Source organism: Podarcis tiliguerta, assembly GCF_965153285.1.
Source record: "Podarcis tiliguerta genome assembly, chromosome: 10".
Lineage (NCBI taxonomy): Eukaryota > Metazoa > Chordata > Lepidosauria > Squamata > Lacertidae > Podarcis > Podarcis tiliguerta.
Window position 1 is genome coordinate 58338363 of NC_139543.1, and position 20392 is coordinate 58358754.

Consider the following 20392-nt stretch of genomic DNA (forward strand, 5'->3'; position numbering starts at 1 on the left):
CCATTTGGTCCTTGCAGGTCCTTGTTTCAGCCCCCTCCCTCCCTGGCTCCAAGCATCACCCACAAACCCAAGACCTCACCTCCCTTCTGCTCTTCAATCACATTTGAGGACAACACAGTCAGAGCTATCTTTAGCAATTCCTCCTGTGTGGGGGCATCACAGCTTGAGCAGAGCCCATGCCTCATTACGCACAATGGCTGGTCACTTCAAAAAAAAAACAAAAAAAAAACAAATGCACAAAACAGTTTGCCTTAAAAACCTGCTATGAAGGGCATAATCAGAAAATTACTCTGCACAAACTTCTATTACAATTGGGAGGAAAGGGTTAAGCAGCCCGTTACTAGCTGTCAACAATTAATCATTACAAAGTATGGCCCTTGTTTAAAAAATGATCTGCCAATCCAGATTCAGGGTGCAACTCTGTGCTTTCCTGTTTTTAGGGGAGCTTTAATGTGGGGCTTTTCTGTCTTGCTTGCATAACAGAGAATGTCAACGTCATGTTTGGCAAAATTACCTAACAGTTAATAGATACCATAGGACACACAACCGCTGAATAAAGTCTCGACATTCTTCAATATAATAGGCTCAAAATACTGAAAAAGTCCCATTTCCACCCCAGCCAAGATAGCTGCAATTATTATTGCCAGCAGTTGGCCTTGACAACTAACTTCCAATACAGGTTTTTACGTTTCTGAATGTACGAAAAACCCATTAACGCCGTTGCGGAGTCAGCTCCCCACAGCCTACTGTAACTCCCTTTATTGGCCCTCAGGAATTGCTATAAAAGCCACACCAGTTGGGAAAGGTATGCTTCTCAACATTTCCCCCTAAACAAACCTCTGTGCTTTTAAGTGCTCAGAAGCCCTTTGTGCATTCTGCATCAGGGGCAGAGTGCAGGGTTAGGCAAGGCTTAAAAGGTGTTTTATTATAGGGCTTGGAAAAGCTTTCCCCACCCTGCCCCATCTCATCTCACTCATCAGCTTGATGGAGGAGTTCTCTGTGAGAAATGCTAAGAGGTGGAGTGGACCAACACTGACCCCCTCACCCTTCTCAGTTGCCCACCCCAGAAAAGCATGAGACAACTGACAACTGTGACGAAAAGTGTGGCCGTTTTTGGAAGAGGGTGTGAGTAATCTTCAACTACGCAGAGATGCTTTGCCCAAAATCAAGGGTCCCTCCAGATGTCCTTATTATTGTGCACCCACAATAATTTGTGCTCATGATAATATTGGGGCAGTTATAAGTAATCCATGACGCAGGCTCCCAGTATGTTTCGGAGCACAATCCAAAATGTTGATGCTGACTTTTAAAGCCCTAAATGGCTTCGACCCTGAATACCTGAAGGAGTGTCTTCACCCCCATTGTTCAGCCTGAGGTCCAGCTCTGAGGGCCTTCCGGCAGTTCCCTCACTGCGAGAAGGGAAGTTACAGGGAACCAAGCAGAGGGCCTTCTCAGTAGTGGCCTCCCATCAAATGTCAAACAGATAAATAACTATATGACTTTTAGAAGACATCTGAAGGCAGCCCTGCATAAGGAAGTTTTAAATGTTTGGTGTTTTATTGCGCTTTTAATACTTTGTTGGAAAATGGCCAGAGTGGACGGGGTACAAATAAAAAAGTTGTTGTTGTTGTTGTTGTTGTTGTTGTTGTTGTGTTACAGAGCATATCTGCAAAAAGACTCTGGCCTGGAGTGTCATTTAAAGCCATCGTAACAAGACTTATTATTATTTTGCTATTTTGCTAACAATTGACAAGCAACTGTAGAGAGTATTCTTCATCAGCCTCTATTTTCACAGGGAGGCTACAAATGACATCAGTTATGTGGGAAAACACAGAAACAAACGTATGTAGAGTTGGACCCCCTGGTCCATCTAGTCTCTAAATTGACTGGCATCAGCTTTCCACGGTACCAGACAGTTATCTCTTCCACTGCCCAGTCTTCTGGGAGACGCTAGAGACCAAATCTGAGACCTTCTGGCATGCAAAGCAGATGTTTTACCCACTGAGATACAGCTGTTGGGTAGCTATTGCTACAGGAACATGCCACATGCTCAGAGATACTGCACCTGCATTTATACTAAGGGGGCAAAAGTGTGTAAGTGTGTGTGTGTGTGTGTGTGTGTGTGTGCGCGAGAGAGAGAGAGGAGGGGAACCTTAGTTTCCTCATTGTTTCCACATCTGTGTTCTAATTTACATTTTTTAAAATGTGATTTCTATTCAGAGTCATTGAGAACTGGTGACTACCCAGTTGGCTTCATGGCTGACTGGGGATTTGAAGCCTGATCTCTCAGATCCCGGACCAGCACTCTAACCACTAAACCACACTGGCTCTTTTCTTATTTTTGCAGCTGCATCACACTGTTAATGATCAACTACAGTCCTGAGATCCTTTTCACCCATACTATGGCCAAGCAACCATTATTTGACTTGAGGACTGACAGCTGGGCATGTGAAGTGATTCCACTGGGGGTGTTTTTTTTGAGAGGTAATTGAATGTTCTTGCACAAATGCAGACTTTAGTGCTCGGTGCCAAGTTATTTCACTAAACACTGACTTATTTCACTTTAAGTAAGTTTCTAACACTGCCCTTGCCTGATTTATTGGGCTGGCAATAAGTAAATAAATCCAACTTTGCTTGGAACAGAATTTAGAATTCTTTTTTTTATGTGTAAGAAGCACATAGTTGGGCTCTCCAAGCTTAGCACTCTGAGGGGATACCTCAGTCTGTAGGACATGAGATTCTTAATCTCAGGGGTCGAGGGTTTGAGCCCCATGTTGGGTAAGATTCCTGCAATGCAAAGAGGTTTCGACTGAACATCATACTCCATTCCACCTCTATGATTCCAGGATCCAGGACTTTGCAGTCAGACAACACGGTGACCACCATCCAATAAATTCAGCTCACTGAAATAATTTAGTTTAAACGTGTTTAATTCTGTTCTGGATTGCAGCTTATGCCTTTGGAGCTCTTTTTCATCATAACTTTGTTCCCAGAGCTATCTTGTTGGCTCAGGGGTGTTTATAATACTGGCAAAAAATAATAATCTACCGAAGGCCTCAGTAGGCCAAAAGGCCGGTGAGAAAGATACAAGTAAAAACAAACCAACACTCTACTCTCCGAAAACGTCTCCCCAAAGTGTAAAAGCTGTGAAAAAGGAAACTTCTATGTCATGGGTCATAACGAAAGGGATTGAAAATAAAGCTGCCAATTATCATAATTCCTTTGTGCAAATCTGTGGCACGGCCACACTTGCAATGTCATGAACAGCTCTGTATCCTCACCTCAAAAAAGGTGAGGTAGAGCTGCAAAAAGGTTTAGAAAAGAGCAAGCCGAATAATCAAGGAGACAGCGCAACTCCCCCGTGAGGAAAGATTACAACATTTGGAGCTTTTTGGGGTAGAAAAACGGTGAGCAAGGGAGAATGCAACAGAGGAATACAAAGTGTACACAGTGGGGAGGGGGAAAGTTGGTAGGCTTCTCTCAAAATACTGGAACTCAGGGTCATCTAATGAAGCTGAATGGACAGAGGGGAAATTATATTTCGGCACTTGGCACATGGGCTCATCCATACTTTTGCTTCTCCTAGGCCTAGAAACTGAGGTTTTCCACTTGTTCTGTACTTTCTAGGCATGGGTCTGAGAGACTTTTTGTTAGACCCACCACTTCCCCCAGGAAAACCTGCCGTTTATCGCTCAATTGGAACAAACGTCAATCCGCTTTTACGCTTGTTCCGATTTGGCAGCAAATAACAAGTTTTCTGGGGGGAAGTGGCGGAAGTGTGGACGAGCCCATAGTTAAAGCGATGACCTTCACTACTATAAGATGTGTTAATAGCTTTTGTTTTCAGTTGATTTGGTTAACCCCTTTTAAAGCCATCCAAGTTGCTGGCTATCAATGGTTAATAGTCAGAGAGCGATCAGTGTTACCTTAAGTATCAGAGACAGCATGCCTCTGAAGACCAGTTTTGGGGAATCAGAATAGAGGTAAGGGCTGTTATATCCTCCTTGTGGGCTTCCCGCAGGAATCTGGTTGTTTCACTGTGGGGACAGGATGCTAGGCTACATAGCCCTTTGGTCTGATCTAGCAAAGCTCTCCTTATGCCTATTGCATGTTGCAGAGATCGACCACAAATAACACATATTATATTCCACACCTGCCCCACCTCTGAAACTGGTCAGTCTCCAGCTCAAGAAGATGTCCAAAGCTGGAAGACAGCCATCCCGTACAGAAGATTGCCTCTCTATTATTCATTGCATCTTGTGGAGCATCTCCACCCCCATCGTTCTACCCGGGCACTGAGATCGAGCGCCAAGGGCCTTCTGGCGGTTCCCTCACTGCGAGAAGCCAAGTTACAGGGAACCAGGTAGAGGGCCTTCTTGGTAGTGGCACCCACTCTGTGGAACGCCCTCCCACCAGATGTCAAAGAGAACAAATACTACCAGACTTTTAGAAGACATCTGAAGGCAGCCCTGTTTAGGGAAGCTTTTAATGTTTGATGTATTACGGTATTTTAATATTTTGTTGGAAGCCGCTCAGAGTGGCTGGGGAGGCCCAGCCAGATGGGTGGGGTATGAATAATAAATTATTATTATTATTAAAACCTTTTGTGTGCCTGAACAAGAGTCAAAGACACTTGAACACTGATAATATTTGCAAGGAGATGGGGGGGGGGGAGGAGGCAGAGAAGTTGGTAAGGTGATGTTAGCAAAAAGAATGAAGGAAATGTTCTTGAGCTTTGCAAAAGTAACAGAAAAAAATCTGACAAGGAGCTCTGTGAAAATCAAAAGCTGGCAGCTCTTCCGATGTATTGCAACTGTTCTAGTAAGAGATAATACTGTGGTACATCTTTTAGGTTTAGAGTAGAGTATCCTATTCCAGAGACTAACATTTTCATGCTAAATTAAACAAAGCAGGAGCTTTCATTCATCCTTGCAAAGCTATTTTTAAAAGCCACACGTAAACAAAGCAGGCATATGCATCTATTTCCTGTCTTGGCTACTGTGCAGCCTTGTTTCCTGGACACAGTCAATATGCCAGAGAAACGCAGCATTGACAAGGTGTCCTGATGAAAGTGCTTCTGATCACCCAGAAAGTAAGAGCAGTGGCGTAGCGTGGGGGGGTGCAGGGGGGGCGGCCGCACCGGGCGCAACATCTGGGGGGGGGGGCGCTCTCGCACTCGCAGCTCTCTGCCCCTACCTGGCTCACTCACTCTCTCTCACTGCAGTGCTGGCTGTGCAAATCCGATCCGAGCCGCCGGGTCGCCGCCCACTGTGGAGGGGAGGGTGCCAGGCGTGCGGTGCGGTGCGGTGTGGAGAGAGAGCGAGGGACTATCTGGGGGAGGGACAGTGCAGCGGGGGGGGGGGCGCAAATTACTTGCTTTGCCCCGGGTTAGGGGGCGCAAATTACTTGCCTTGCCCCGGGTGCTGACAACCCACGCTACGCCACTGAGTAAGAGTCAACAACTGGCATAAATCTGCCCCACCAATTGCTAACCTCAGAGGCAAAAGAAAAGCACAGATGAACAACTCATGGAACTTGATAGGGAGACTATTAAAAAAGCAGCAGGTGTAAAACTAAAAAGTGCTGCTGCTGTTCAGGGCTTATTTTGGAACAAAAACTTTGCCTAAAAGGTGGGCATGATATACTATTTTCAAAAACTGTAGTAACTATTAAACCTCTAATAAATATTATTTTTAAAAAAATATTTTCAAAAACTGTACTGTGATTCTTGCCCCCCTTGAGTTCCGTTTTTGAAAATAACGCAGGACAGAATTTCCCCCTAAAAAATAACATGCTGCTCCATTTACTTAATTTTGATAACAAGCAAGTTTTTTTTTTTTAAAAAAAGGAAAAGAAATGAAAGAAAAGTTAATTTTTAAAAAGGGAAAGTTGTCACAATTGCCAGCAAACAAAAATATAGGATACAGTTTTGTGATTTACCAAGTCCATAATAAGGCATACCAAGAGGGAAGGGATGTTTGGTCTGTAATTACAAAGCGTCTCATGGTCTAAATCAAAACAATTACAAGTTTTTATTTAAAAAAAGAAGACGACAAAAAGTAACCTTCAGCTGTACCAAACTGACACACTAGCATAGCTCTTTGGTAGCTCCTGAGCTACCAAATGATCTCAAGCATTTTGGCCCCCAGACACTTTTAGCTTATGTAAGGTCCCCCCCCCCCCCCTCCCCAGAAGGGTGATTTGCCAAAGCCTGGAATACTGTACTGGTAGTTCAGATTATTGAGCTCGAAATAGAACAAGTTTTCTGTGCCACTAAGATCACCCTGAAAATATATAAATTGAGGATGGAGGTCCCTGCCCTCCAGGCATGTGCAGAGCGCCTTTCTCAGAGCATTGAGATAGCCACAGCTGATCTCCAAATATCTACATTTGGCCTAGGCATGCAGTGAGAGTGCAGGACTTCTGAGCAGCCATGCTCCCAGGCAAGGTAAATTAAACTCTGGCCTAGATTTTGGTGGTGGAAACATATACAGTGGTACCTCGGGTTACATACACTTCAGGTTACATACACTTCAGGTTACCGACTCCGCTAACCCAGAAATAGTGCTTCAAGTTAAGAACTTTGCTTCAGGATGAGAACAGAAATCGTGCTCCAGCAGCGCGGCAGCAGCAGGAGACCCCATTAGCTAAAGTGGTGCTTCAGGTTAAGAACAGTTTCAGGTTAAGAACGGACCTCCGGAACGAATTAAGTACTTAACCCGAGGTACCACTGTAACATGAACTTCTTTTAAGAAAAAGAAAAGAAAACTGTTCCTCTGAACACATGCAGAATAACTTCACCATTCATTTATAACCCACCCTTCTTCCAAAGACTTCAGGGCAGCATAGCTAGTTCTCCCTCCTTTTAACATCACAACAACCCTGCAGTGTAGGTGGTATGTTAACAGAGAGAGGGGGGGGGACTAGTTTAAAGTCACCCAGTGACTTATGGAGCTGCAGAAGTGGAACTGAACCTCAGGGCCCTTCCAAGATACCCTTTTTATTGTGCATCCATGCTGATTTGAACTCATGCTATCAGGGTGGTCATACGCAAACCCACCATCAATATTGTTTGCACCTGCAAAAGTTTTGGGGCGGACATACTGTTTCATTCCCAAATCAGTGCACGACCCGTAACTTCCTGCAGAATTTCCACTTTTAAAGACTATAACTGTTACTTTTGTTTTTGTCCGGCTTTTGTTAACACTTTCGTCGCCTCTATAGCAATAATGAGATGACATCGGAGAAGCGTCACAGAAGAACGGATGAAACCAACTGAAGTTTGGATGGTCCAGTTGGTGCTCTGAGTGCTGGATCATGACCTGGGAGACGAGGGTTCCAATCCACACTCAGCCACGAAGCTTGCTGGGTGACCTTGAGCCAGCCCCAGTCTCTCAACCCTGAACCTACCTTGCAGGTTGTTGTGATAATAAAATGAAGAGTGAGGAGAACCACATTGGAGGTTCCTTGAAGGAAACACTGGTGTATAAATGCAATTCAAAAAGAAAATAAGTACCAAAATCCACCACTATCATTGCATCACCCCCCCCCCCAAAAAAAACACACACACACACGGTGTGGAGGGGCTCCTAGTCTCTCCAGTCCTAGCAGCCCAACATTGCCGTGGCGGGTGGAAAAAGTTCCTAAGATTGAGAAGCCAGGATTCCTAAAGAGCCCAGGTGGCTCTGCTCTGCGAATGAGCCACACAGGTAACAGATGAGAGAGCTCTGCTGCTGAATCCCAGATTTGTGGGTGTGCGGCTGGGGAGAATACCGAGCCATTTTATAGTCCAACAGAAGCACCAGCTTTGGTGGACGTCTGCCCACTTCCTCAGAGCCTCGAAAACTTCTATCCCCATAAATCTAGCAGCTTTTAAAGGTGCCAGGAGATGCTTTCGACGAAAGAGCAGAAGACGCCAACCTCTCTGCAACTAACTCCCTCAACCTCTTCTACCCTGGAGAGGAGCAAAAAGCTTCAAAATATACACCCACCCACCACACCTTCCTGCACCTGCCTCCTCAGCGGCTGCAATCCTGCGCTCCTCCCTGGGGGTAAGTCCCAATGAACGTACTTCTGAGCAGACATAATAGTGAGCGTGCCTGACCAGGACCTGGGAGACGAGTGTTCGAATCCTCGCTCGGCCATGAAGCTTGCCGGGTCACCTTGGGCCAGCTGCTGTCTCTCAAACTAACCTACCTCGCAGGATTGCTGTGCAGATTAAATGAGGAGCAGGAGGAAAAAGGTGGGGCATAAATGCAATCGATAAAAATAATAAGCAAGATATGTAAGCTTGCAGTTTTGGGGTGTTGTTGCTGCAAAGAGGTCCCTCACACGCAAAAGAAGGACCCCCTTCCAGGAAGTGCGTCTCCTTTTTCACTCTTTCTCTTGCCGTCATTTTCTGCCTGACAATCATAGAACCGTAGAGTAGCAAAGCACCCAAGGGTCATCTAGTCCAACCCCCTGCAAAGCAGGAATCTTTCGCCCAAAGCGGCACTCGAACCCACCACCCTGAGATTAAGAGTCTCATGCTCTGGCTTTTAAACCTGGGAGACTCCTCTCCGCTCATCCTTGGGAAGGACGAAACAAAACTCTTCCTTTCCGGCACATTTTAAATGCAAATTACCCGCCCACGATCCCGGAGATCTGCAAGCTTGTGGCGGCGGCACTTTTCTCCTCGTGCTTTTGCCGCAGCGATGGAGGGGAGGGGGGGAAATCACCCTTCCAAACGCGCAGCGACCCTCGGTCTCCCATCCGGCGAAACCGACTCACCTCGCTTAGCCTGCGCTCCGGGAGGCGGCCCCTCGAGGTCAGGTCTTTCCCCGCCCGCCTCCAGCCCGGCAACCCTGCGGCGCTGCAGCAACGAAGGGACCCGGCGTCCGGATCAGAGGCGCCGCCGAGCCATGTACAGCCTCCCGGATTCTTCGGCTAGCGGCAGAGACTGCGGCGTTAAAAAAGGCGGCGCGGCGCGCAACACTCCAAAGCAGCCCGACGCGTCTCCCTCGCTTGCCGGCAAAGCTGTGGGAGCAACGAATCACGCCGCCGGTATTTTCAATAGGGGGAAAAGGAAGCTCTAGGGCGCCACCGGCAGGCCGTCGGGCTTCAAGGCGGCTCGGGGGACCGCATACCAAAAAATGGCAGCCGGGAGAGGTGGGGAGGCAGAGTTTATTTTCTAGGGCGCGCGTATTTGCGCAGCGAGAAGAACGCACGACCCCAAAAGTTGGAACAGCTCCCCGATGAGGAAAGGTGGCCGCACTGGTTTTTTGTTTAGTTTGGGTAAAAGGTGAGTAAAAGGGAAGCGTGGAGTACAAAATAATGCGTACGGAATGATAAAAGTGGCCAGAGCAGCAGTTCTCAATTTTTCCCCCTCTGGGCCACACTTTCAGCATAAAAATTTGCTCACCGAATTTTTCTCTCTATAAGAAATACATTGGAAAACAAAAAGAAACAACCCCTAGCGGTGCTTGATGGATAACATAGAACACAGCTGCTTTATAATATAATCAGGGGACATCCAGTAAGTATAAAACAATGCATCTACCGAAGAACACGAATCGTTCCAAAAATATAATTATAAACGGCAACTGGGATTGTCCTCAGCTTCACTGGATGTTCTTCCTCTCCTTCTGAAAAGATATCTATCCATATTCTGCAAATAAATAAATTGTGGTAGTATACTATATTACACAGAAATGTCGAAACGTTTACTGGAATGCCCGTGAATCTTCTCATCCTCTTCTGCCAGACCTGTGTGGTGCACCATGCCCTTTGAGAACCACTGGGATAAATAAAACTTTCCTGCTCTCCTAATACTGAATGTTGGCTAAAGTGGAATGTTGGAAGGTTCAGGGCAGGCGAAAAGAAAATGCCTTCCCCCCATGGTGCATGTAGTTAAACTGTGGAACTCCCCGCCACAAGAGGCAGCGATGGCTACCAACTTGGATGGCTTCAAAAGAGAATTAGAGAAGTTTGTGGAAGGCTGTCAGTGTATGCACCACTTCTACTGTCAGCTTGGGTTCATTTTTAATATCAGTCTGGTGCCCTTCAGATTTTTTTGGACTGACATGATGATCATCCCTGACCTTTGGCCATTCTGGCTGGTGCTGATGGGAGTTGTTCAACACATCTGCTTGGGAACAGATGCTGTCTAGCCTTGGCCCCTTTTCAATACCAGTTCGAGTTATGAACTTACGGGATGCGCTTTCGAGTGAAGTAGCCTCTGGAGCAATTTGTGACCAAATTCCACGTCCATATATATTTGCTTTACTCTCAGCGAACATTTTTCTTTAAGAGCCCTTTAACAAGATATAACAGGGTGCTTTGGGGAGCCAGCTTGTTTCTTCACTTTGAAAAGAAGCACGTTTACAATCAGTTGTTACTGCTCAGAGGTTATTTTTAATTCAAGGTACTCTCTTAGAAATGAGACGAGGCTTGCAAGAAGGGGAGAAAGAATCAATACCGGTCCATAGAGGTTTTCCGGCAAATTGTCTTTGCAACCCACATGAGGTCTGCTTCAATGCAGGCCTGGAAATTGGTGATGAGTCAATCCCCGATAGGACTAGAATCTCTGTTATTCTTTTTCCGTAATGGCTCTTAGGCATTGAGCTAGAGGCTTGTGTAACTACCACCACCCCCCCTCCCAAAATATGCCACTCCCTGAAAAGCCAGCGCCTTAGGTACATGCTCCCCCGCTTTGAAATAATATATATTTATTAAGAGCAGAAAGATGAAGAAAAGATCTGGCAGGTTAAGTGCTAGAATTCAGGTCTCAGCCCATTCATATGGTCCTTCTGTCTTTGGGCCTTGTTCAACATTTACCTCCATCTCCCACCTGCTTAATTGGTCTCTTAATCAATTGCTTTCAATTCCCCTCCTCAGAAGCATGCCTGAAGGTCCACCTTTTGAAAGAAAGCGAGGCATTGATATCCCCCCCCCTCCAAAGCAACCAACCCACCCTCCCATTCTTCAGAAAGTACATGCCCCTTAGTGAACCAGGCAGTAGAGGCATTAGTGTGCTATGTTGACACCTATTGTGGCATTCTATTTTTTTTTTAAAAAAGCAAAACTCACCCAAGTGGAATGTTAAAGTTCGAAAGCTACATAGCAGAGGGGGAAGCAATAATGCTTCTTCCATGAGATCATTGGTGCCAACTGCCTGGTGCAAACGCAGTTTGATAGCACCACCTACAGGCCACATTTGTGCTCACAAAAGGCTGGATTAAAAAGCTCTCATCAGCAATCTATCCTATCGCTGTGGGAACCGGTGAAACTTCTATTGTGACTTCTATTAATTTTCAGTATCTATTTGAGGTATGCAAATCAACCTCGCACCATGAAACATTAAAAAGAGACACCTGATTGCAAATGGCTTCAGTATATTTCTCTCTATAGTGTTGTTGTTTAGTCGTGTCCGACTCTTCGTGACCCCATGGACCAGAGCACGCCAGGCACTCCTGTCTTCCACTGCCTCCCACAGTTTGGTCAAACTCATGCTGGTAGCTTCGAGAACACTGTCCAGCCATCTCATCCTCTGTTGTCCCCTTCTCCTTGTGCCCTCCGTCTTTCCCAACATCAGGGTCTTTTCCAGGGAGTCTTCTCTTCTCATGAGGTGGCCAAAGTACTGGAGCCTCAGCTTCACAATCTGTCCTTCCAGTGAGCACTCAGGGCTGATTTCCTTCAGAATGGATTGGTTTGATCTTCTTGCAGTCCATGGGACTCTCAAGAGTCTCCTCCAGCACCAGAATTCAAAAGCATCAATTCTTCGGCGATCAACCTTCTTTAAGGTCCAGCTCTCACTTCCATACATCACTACTGGGAAAACCAGAGCTTTAACTATACGGACCTTTGTTGGCAAGGTGATGTCTCTGCTTTTTAAGATGCTGTCTAGGTTTGTCATATAGTAAGCTGGCTATAAATCAACTAAATAAAGGAAAGAAGGTCTTCACACTGTGTTGGAATGCCCAGCGAGCCGTAAGCAAGATGAACTTCCCTACATAAGGAATTACAAAGTCTGGGTACAGTGGCATATCCAGGATGCTCCCATTCACATGAATCGAAGGGGACAGCTGAGCACCCTCAAAGGGATGCGTGTGAAGAGAATCAATGTCGGTGGAGGGTGCTCCATGCATTTTACAGAATCGTAGAGTTGAAAGGGATGATGAGGGTCATCTAGTTCAGCCCCCTGCAATGCAGGAATCCTTTGGCCGACACGTGGCTCAAACCCATGACCCTGGGATCAAGAGCCTCATGCTCTACTGACTGAGCTATCCCAGCACTGGAGCCCCAGGGTCTACAGCAAGATGGTTGATTGGAGTGACTTGAGTGGAAGGTAGGTGCAGTTGTTGGCTATCTCAAAAGACAAGAGTGCACCTCAAACTGTTGGAGAGTTACAACACCTTCTGTGGCTGCAGAGACCGATATGGGAGAGACATATTTTATTTCAAGTGGGGCAGATGAAGGCATCCCGCTTTGCTGCCACAGGTGCGTCATGGCGTTTCAAAGAACCTCACTTTCTATCACTGCCCTATTCACACATGCATTAAGCATTCTCAGTGCAGTGCTGCCAGCTAGTGTTTCATATTTAACAGAATACAGATTGCTGTATATTTAAGGTTTGCTTGCAGGGGGATGAAATCCCTTGTCCAAAACATTGTGAATCAATTGGTCTAAACATGAATGGTTCTGAAGCTAAGCAGCAATCAGCCAGCAGTGAGCTTTCATCTGTGAATCAATCCTGCCCCCCCCCCCGCCTTAGTGTTGCTAGACCAAAAGGACTGGCCCACAGATTGGCTTGTTGACCAGCCCCCTTTTTCCTTTTTCTTTTTTGAATGAACAAAAAGGGAAGCCGATGGAAATATTTACCAGCTCCGTTGCCTGGATACTGAAAGACAATTTGTCGGCTGCAGCCAATAGGGTACCATGAAGCATTTGGATGAAAGGCCACGTTCTTTGTTAGCAATTGGTCTGAAGAAGGCAAACTAAAGATTTCGCTTCATAAACCATTTAACGTGAGATATGAAAAGATCTACATGGGTGGCACAATGGGTAGTAAGGCCATTGTACTGACTGATATGGCTACCTATAGTGTCAGGCAGTTCTTTGTTTGTTTGTTTGTTTGTTTGATCCTTCCTTCCTTCCTTCCTTCCTTCCTTCCTTCCTTCCTTCCTACCTTCCTTCTCTTTTTTTTGGATACAAATTGTTGTATCCTATTAGAAAGGTAGGGACACGGGTGGCGCTGTGGTCTAAACCACAGAGCTTAGGGCTTGCCGATTAGAGGATCGGCGGTTCAAATCCCCACGACGGGGTGAGCTCCCGTTGTTTGGTCCCAGCTCCTGCCAACCTAGCACATCAAAGTGCAAGTAGATAAATAGGTACCACTCCAGTGGGAAGGTAAACAGTGTTTCTGTGTGCTGCTCTGGTTTGCCAGAAGCGGCTTAGTCATGCTGGCCACATGACCCGGAAGCTGTACTCTGGCTCCCTTGGCCAATAAAGCAAGATGAGCGCCACAACCCCAGAGTCATCCATGACTGGACCTAACAGTCAGGGGTCCCTTTACCATTACCTATTAGAAAGGTATGCAGCTGTGAGGGGACGTGGCTATGACTATAGGGAAGAGATACAGCACTGGTGAATTTGCCAATACCCTACTGCTGCTGGTCTTTCCAGGTTCACCTGATCACTTCGGAGTTGCAGTTTCCCTTCCTGCCATTCTCAAGGCGGGGGCACTGTGGAGCAACAATTCCTCTCCTCGTACACCAGGTTGCTTGGTTCAAAGCTTGAGCCTGCTGCTGCCTCCACGCGACTCGTCTGGCCTTGGTGGAGCTACTTCAAGGGGCCACTGAGTGGCTGCTCTTTTGTGTCCATGGCCCAGACCATAGACAAGTTTAGTTTCTGTAATCGTCCGCTCTCCGTCTAGAGACAGACTGATTACCGTTTCCGAGAGACAGAAAAGGTGGCCAGATGGCATCTGTTTCATGGAGAAATCTTTCAAAGAGGATTAATTGTAACACAAACTCTACACAGTAACGGGCAACCAGTCTAGGTTAAGCTGGATGTTTCCACAAGTCGGTGCAATTAAAATGGATTTGCACAAGTTTTCGAGGATCTCCTGAGGCTCCAGAGAAATCCATCACATGTAGAGAATTTCAGCAGTGGAAACAACCACTTCCAAATGTGAAAATCAGCATGGCCGATGGATTCTAGGCCCTGATTTGCTTGCACAAAGCTTACAAGGAGGTTAGATTCTATCTGGTCTTTATTGAGTGTCCATTCTGGTTTGTTTGTGGGTAGGTTATTCAGGCAATGAGCATTCATCCTGCATTCATCCTGATCTGACTACAAGGTGTTTAGATGTCTTCCTGTAAATCACCGTTCTCCCCACGCTTTTCAATGTATACCCACACCACTTTCCTAACTGCAAAAGTCAGTTTCGATTTAAAAGTGGATTTGTTGTGCTAGGGTATACGCTTTGGGAACCTCCAGATGTGCATTTTATTGTGCCTTGGGGGCAATCCTAGACCAGCACAGAACCATAGAGTGGGATGGAACCGCAAGGGTAATCTAGTCCGACCCCCTGCAATGCAGGAATCTTTTGTCCAACGCGGGACTCAAAGCTACAACCCTGAGATTCAGTCTCAGCTATAAAAGATCACACTTTCAATACCATTTGCTTCTGCTAAATGCCTATAGCTTTTTGTGCCACAGTTGTTCCGGATTTTTGTTGCCGTTTTGCTTTCGTTGCACTGCAGTGCAATAGCGCCCCTCCAGATGGCACTAATGTGGAAGCATTGGGGTAGCCTTATGGAACGACTAATAAAGTGTGCAGTGGTGTGTGGACAGTCCAGTATAAATCCACGATTAATGCAGTATTAATGCATCAATGGCATGTTGCAGGACACACCTGCAAAAACACACAAACCCCACACGCTGGTCTACGACCGTAATAATAATAATTATTAAACACAAACCCCACAACCCCAGCAATCTGCATGGGCGCTTTAATGGCACAAAGCTAAATTTCCCAGTTTGTGCTTAGATCCTTTCTTCAAATTGTTGTTCGTATGGAGGTACCCTGAAACACTGAGCAGCAACGCTGCAACATTTTGTTGTAGATCTCACTTGCCATCTACATTCATCTTTGGGGGAAATGTCACCCAGGCCTTTTTATTTGACAGACTGTCTTCCTGTCTCAGGAAACAATTGTTTGTCGCCCCCGCCCCCAAGGGTATTTTAAGCTGCAAAGCCTTCAGAGGAGATCTCGCTTCGGCTGATTGAATGAAACCATATTTTGCCTGTCCGAGGGGCTTTCCTTAAGCTGATTGAAATGCAGGCTACAATGGGCTTGTTTACTCATTTGATAGGAAAGGCTAGGAGCTGATTTTACAGCCTCTTCTCCTATCAAACAGCAGGTAGACATGACTTCTGGGTGGGTCAGTCAGCAAGAGTGGAAGGCAGTAGTTTCAAGGCAAATAAAAAGAAATGAAGTACAGTATTAATAGGTGGAAGGGACGCGGGTGGCGATGTGGATTAAACAGAGCCTAGGGCTTGCCGATCAGAAGGTTGGCGGTTCGAATCCCCACGACGGGTTGAGCTCCCATTGTTCGGTCCCTGCTCCTGCCAACCTAGTAGTTCGAAAGCACACAGTGCAAGTAGATAAATAGGTACCGCTCCAGCAGGAAGGTAAACGGCGTTTCCGTGCACTGCTCTGGTTTTGCCAGAAGCAGCTTAGTCATGCTGGCCACATGACCCAGAAGCTGTACGCCGACTCCCTCGGCGAATAAAGTGAGATGAGCACCGCAACCACAAAGTCGTCCACAACTGGACCTAATGGTCAGGGGTCCCTTTACCTTTATGAATAGGTGGAACTCAGTGACTCAATACGTAGTGCATGGACTCCCCACAAGTGAAGTGACACCAGAATGGGCCTTTTCGGTGGTGGCTCCCTGTCCCTGGAGGAATGCTGTCCCGAGGGAGGCACACCTGGTACCATTACTATCTGCTTTTAGGCACCAGGCAAAAACACTTTTATATCCATGCAGACCTTTGGACCTTAGTTTTCTCCGTATTTTGAAGTATGGCTGAATTGGATCTGTTCATTTCTGCACAATTGCTTTTAGTCTTGTTTTAAATATTTATTTTGATGTTTGTTTTTGTAATCTTGGCTGTTTTATAACCATGGGGGGAAACCATGCAATTGGCCCTCATCCATAAAAAGTTATTGATTTGTTTTTACAAAACATACCATATTGGCGTGAATATAAGCCTCACCCCCCCCCCCATTCTGACTGCTAAAAGTTAAAGTGCAGCTTAAATTCACGACCTTACAAAAATTGGCTTTTACGATATCGCTGCTGAAACAGACACATGGTAAAATGGAATGGATGTGAGTGCCTACAAAAAGGGAGCGGCTTATATTAGGGTATTCTCCCCCCCCCCCCTGGAATTTTAAAGGTGCAGCTTATATTCGGGTGTGGTTTATATTCGGGCAATACGGTCTATACCGCTTACTAAAACAAAAGATCTCTAAGCAGTTTTTAAGGCCAAATAAAAAACCAAAATAAAATAAAAAACATTAAAAGCAAGCTATGTTAAAACAAAAGATATAGTAAAACCAGTAACTTTTAGGAACACTTATCAGTCTCTACAGGTGCTGTAACTCTCCAACAGTTTGATTTCAGTCCTGAAGTCACACTCTTTCATTGTTTCCCGAGACAAACAGATGCCAGCAGCAACAACCTACCTAGTAAAATCATTTGTCAAAATTATAGGCCTGGGGAACTTGCTGGAACAAAAGGGTTTTGGCAGGCACCCAAAATAATCTCAATGGGCAGGGAGTTCCAAAATTCCAAATCTGTTGCTGTACTTGTTCTGCCTAGGAGCTCCGAAACATCACCACCATGTTCTGCTCATGACATTTCACAACTGTGTAGGTTATGTGATTAAATATGGAAATGGGATATTGAGCTGAATGGACCTTCCAGAAAGGCAATTCTTTTGTGTGCAGCCAGAGAGATACAGTTGGACCCAAATTTGGGCTGCAACCTACCTAGGAGCAAGCTGCATTGAATTCAGTAGGTCTTACTTCTGAGTAGACATGATTATGATTGCACTGAAAGTCACGCTCAGGGTAGATCCAATGGGAAACTTTGACTAAGTGACGGGAAGGCTTGGTAATGTCACTGTGCTTATTTTAAAGGTAACTAAGTCTGGATCTATATCTGATTCTGATAATCAAACAAGAGGTCTAAGTGTTTCCAAGCTTTATTCCAAATATCCTGTTTTGACTGTCGGTTTTCCAGGTGGTGACCCCGTGTCTGGCTGCACCATTTCAAACTGCAAAGTTGAGACATATATTTGAAAGATAAAAAGAAAGAACGGCAATAATAACCCCCGCACACAGAAAGCTAGCATGTCAGGGCTAAACTGGATTCTAGCTGCAGCCTGGCAAGGTTTTTAAGGAAAAACACCCATCTTTCAGTCTTTCAGTCTCTCTGTCCCTTCTTCAAAATTCAGCGAAGCTTCCCCAGGATGGTGAGTTAATAAAGAGATCTCGCTGAATGAGTGGTTTTAATTGTAAATGTCACCCAAGTGTGCGCAAGCATTCTTTAATTTCTCTTAGTTGCTAATGACATTCCTATTCCTAGGGGCACGATACATTCATTGCAGGGTTTCCCACCCACCCTGTCTTTCTCGCAGAAGAATACTAAGCAGTTGATATATTTTTAATGCCAATTTAATTAATTCTACTGTGACGGCGCTAATTTATTCAGAAAAGCAAACCACAAATTAAATGAGCAGGATACTGTATGGAATAGAATGTCTTTGGTAATCTGGGGTTGATCTAATTTAATGTGGCGCATTAATATTGATTTTTTTCTACGCTACATTCCGTTCCCCCTCCTTTGCAGATGATGTCCTTGGAATAATTAAAGGGTGGTTTCTGAACATCTTTCTTGTTCATAAACATTGATGGATAGACGGGGAACCTGCAGCCACAGATGCGCTTGGAGATTTGGAGCTGGTGTATAGGGATGAGTGAATCTTTCCATTACAGCTTTTGGGGTCAGTTTCTCATTTTTCCAGTCTCAAGTTCAGTTCCCACATTTCCACATCAGTTGGAAATCTTTTTTTTAATCTTTCAAAAAAGTTATTGTGAAAATTCACCAGCATTTTCTTGCAAATTTCTTCTAATATAAGCATTCGTTTGCATGCAATTCTGCCTAATATACACATTATTGCAAAACATTTTCCTGTAATGCCATGCATTTTGGGGGGGTATGTCATTTTCACTAATATATGCACTAGTATGTACTTGGCTGGAGAACTGCGCCACATTGTATTGGAGAAACGCAAATTTCAATTGATGGCTGTGGTTTGCTCTGCGTTTTGTATTGGAAAGTGTGAATTAAGTAGGCTTGCCTTTAAATATAAAAGCAAACATAAAAGCTATGTGTGATGTAGCTGTTAAAAATCACAAGCAGTCCAATAAGAACAGCAGCAAAAGCAAAAAGAGACAGGGCCACAGGTCAACTTGCTTAGTAGTAACAGAATCAGAAAAAGCATGTTTAAAATGGAAAGTTTTCAGTTGTTGGCGAAACACAAATAAAAACAAAGCTAAACTAATCTATTGAGACAAGAAGTTCCACTTATTGAGTGCCACCACAGAAAAAGCCGGATGACCTGAAAGGGACACAGCATCCGAGGACTTTGGTTCATTGATAAAACACTGTACAAAAGACACCTTGATGCAATTATTAATTTGTTACGGTGTTTTATCAATGCCCTTTGGTAATGTAGAGTTGAAAAATATGCCAGACAAGTGCAAGGGACTCTTAAGCTATAGCAAAATGTGCAGGCTGGAGTTCAGGGGTAAATTTTAGAAATATTCCCAATTAAATCTGTGTTCAGGAATGTGGAAAGCAGGCAGAAGGAATCCGTGGAACAAGAAAGTAACAGAATGGGAAAATCCGCTCACCCGTGCTTGAATATTCATCTAAATAATCCCTTCTCGGGAGGGAACATGTCACTCTATGACCAAATGCCAACAGAGGCAAGGAATGTTTTTGATGAAACCATACGGATGGCTTAAATAATGAGCAAAGCTGAATACTGAAGGGGGAGGAAGAAACGCAAGCTTTCTGACACCATTTATGTTGATCCGTCAAACCCTGAACATCAGTCAAAATCCATCTGCCAAGCCAACGGAAGAGGGAAAGAACAATCTTTGCCCTCTGGAGGAAGACCACTGCCTGACATGCTGACCTTATAGCTCAGGCGGTAAAGCATGAGACTCTTAATCTCAAGGTCATGGGTTCAAGCCCCACTTGGGGTGAAAAATCCCTTATTGCAGGAGGTCGGACTAGATGATGCTTGTGGTCCCTTCCAACTCTACAATTCTGTGATTCTAACATCGGAAGAACCACAGTCCTTCCCACCTCCTATTTCTTCTTCTTCTTCTTCGGCGAGATTGTCTTCCATAAACACGGTTTTAACAATGAGTCCATAAGTGACTGTGGAGGCCAATTCTGGATCCACACGTCCTTCTACAGTGGGGACATAGGTTTCCGGGCAGGAGTTGATCATGGTGAGGATTTGCCGAGCATGCCTTCCTCTTAGCACGTTTCTCCCTTTCGTCCTGAGTTCGAGTGTCTTCAAAGCCCCTGACACCTTTAGTAAAGGCTGTTCTCCAACTGGAGCACCCGCAGGCCAGTGTTTCCCAGTTGTCAGTGTTTATACTACATTTTTTTAGATTTGCCTTGAGACAGTCTTTAAACCTCTTTTGTTGACCACCAGCATTACGCTTTCCATTTTAAAGTTCGGAATAGAGTAGTCCACTATAGAAAGGATCAGATGGCAGATTTTGATTGGATGGGTGGCACATTACAGATGCAGATTTAGATATTTAAAGCTATACAAGGAAGGTGCCCAATGCACTTCTGAAGTATAGAGATAATTCTATCATTAAGAACTACTCTCTAAGTTCATTCAAACTGAGGATGCAAATGCTGATAAATGTGTACAGTGAGGGGAGAATCATAGAATCATAGAATCATAGAGTTGGAAGAGACCACAAGGGCCATCGAGTCCAACCCCCTGCCAAGCAGGAACACCATCAGAGCACTCCTGACATATGGTTGTCAAGCCTCTGCTTAAAGACCTCCAAAGAAGGAGACTCCACCACACTCCTTGGCAGCAAATTCCACTGTCGAACAGCTCTTACTGTCAGGAAGTTCTTCCTAATGTTTAGGTGGAATCTTCTTTCTTGTAGTTTGGATCCATTGCTCCGTGTCTGCTTCTCTGGAGCAGCAGAAAACAACCTTTCTCCCTCCTCTATTCACCCTTGATTGGTCGGCATCCATCTGTCTCAGGAGACAAGGAAGGAGTGTGCCTTTGGGGA

General features: G+C 45.2%; 1 protein-coding gene across 4 annotated transcripts in view; it reads right to left on the bottom strand.

Annotated features, from left to right (window-relative positions):
• RERG (RAS like estrogen regulated growth inhibitor) overlaps positions 1 to 9045 on the bottom strand; it is a 94459-nt gene extending 85414 nt beyond the window's left edge. Inside the window, exon 1 of one of the 4 annotated variants that reach the window (XM_083402468.1) lies at positions 8770 to 9045. The gene's annotated coding sequence lies outside the window, so the exon portion shown is untranslated. Of the gene's footprint in view, positions 1 to 79; positions 200 to 8623 lie in introns of those variants that run through there. The other 3 variants (XM_083402471.1, XM_083402469.1, XM_083402470.1) reach the window with 3 other exon arrangements.
• Between the last annotated feature and the right edge of the window lie 11347 nt (positions 9046 to 20392).